Genomic DNA, 1,913 nt, shown 5'->3' on the forward strand with positions numbered 1-1,913 from the left:
CAATTATCAAGGCCGCCGCGACGGAGGATTACAGCGGCGAGTGAATGTAATACAGGTTGTCGCGATTCTAATCTTATCGAGAACGTTGCTGCTCCTTTCCGTGAGAGATCGTGAGGCGAGCGGAGAGGAGGAAAGGGAAAAAGAAGGAAGGTCGTGTATTTGGTCCAATAAGCCACCACGTCAAAGGAACGCGTTTATATATATATATATCTTTCATCGTCGTTTCATGTTTGCGAACTTTTGGCACAAAGGGGAACGAAAGTTAATGCAAAAGTCTATGTGATTGCCTGCTATTTTGGGACAGATATTTGAAAAAAAGAAAATCTACGAGTTAAATTCGAAGAGTTAAAAATATAGATAATAAGTTGGAGGTTATATGTTTATCGAGTTATCAAAGGAGACGTGCAGAGTTCATTGAAATAAGGTTTTTCAAAATGGATGAATTTCCATTGTAAAGTGTAGCGTACGAGACTCTGCATAGAAAGGAGAGTCATCCTTCGTTAAAGTGAGTAATTGATTATATATATATATGTACTCGAGGGTTGAAATAACCGACATTTGTCGTTAAAATAGGGCAACGAAGAGTATTTCTCCTCGATTTGGATGTATTGAAATGAGGAATTTTGCAAAATTTGAAATTGGAAAGCAACTTTTCCCTAAGCAACACAAAGGAAATTAACAATATTCCATTAAAGAATAATTAATTTTATATATATATATATATATATATATATATATATAATCTGTTAAAGTAGGATAAAATGACGAATTTTGCAAAATTGGAAAGCAAATTTTCTCTAAGCAACATAAAGGAAATTAACAATATTCCATTAAAATTAACAATATTCCATCCAAATTAACAATATTCAAAACAAGTAATTGATTTTATATATATATATATATAAGGATCGGAATAACATCTGTCAAATTAAAATAGCACAACTAAGAATATCTCTCCTCGATTTGAATATATCAAAATGACGAATTTTGCAAAATTGGAAAGCAACTTTTCTCTAAGCAACACAAAGGAAATTAACAATATTCCATTAAAGCGAATAATTAATTTTATATATATATATATAAGGATCGGAATAACTGACATCTGTCGTTAAAATAGAGCAACTAAGAGTATCTCTCCTCGATTTGGATGTATTGAAATGACGAATTTTGGAGATTGGAAAGCAACACAAAGGGAATTCAACAATATTCCACGCGATTTACAAAATTGGAATCAAGATGTATTCGAGGGAGCAATAAAGGAACCCGCAATGGATGCGTTAAGAGAATAATCGGGAACCGATTCCCGTTAATTAGTATTGGCGCGTCGTCCATCAATCACCGGCGGAAGTCGAACCGGTTGACAACCAATTCTCCGTCTGTTCCCAAACCTTTGACGACGGTACCCGCGATCCGATCATGTATATGTATAGGTTAGTTAGCGGGAAACGGTAATCTCGCGCGAGACAATGGTATTTCGAGACGAGTCAGCGGGATCGGTGCGCCTCTTCACCCCCTCCCCTCTCCCTCGTAACAGATAATGCGTAATTTAGGCCTCAGATCCTGACTCGACTCTAAATAATAACGTTCGAACAATGGGGAAATAGCGATGGAAAGAGACACCGGATGGTCGGTGAGCAGGAATTGCATTTTCAATTCTTCTAATCTTCTAACATATCGTAATCTGGATTGTTAGAAAAGTTTCGAATATTTCATATTTAGAATTGATATTTTTGTCGATATTTTTTTAATTTATATTAATTCTAGATTTCAGAAATTTTTTAAAACTTGGTACAATAAAAAAATTCAGACTTAACGAGTGAAGGGGAAAAGAATATTAGGAAGAATTATTAGAGTATTTTAATTAGAATTAAAGGTAAGTACAAGTTAATCTCTTATAATGTTGTACCTCAAAA

Source organism: Apis dorsata, unplaced genomic scaffold, assembly GCF_000469605.1.
Source record: "Apis dorsata unplaced genomic scaffold, Apis dorsata 1.3 scaffold_168, whole genome shotgun sequence".
NCBI classification, from domain to species: Eukaryota; Metazoa; Arthropoda; class Insecta; order Hymenoptera; family Apidae; genus Apis; species Apis dorsata.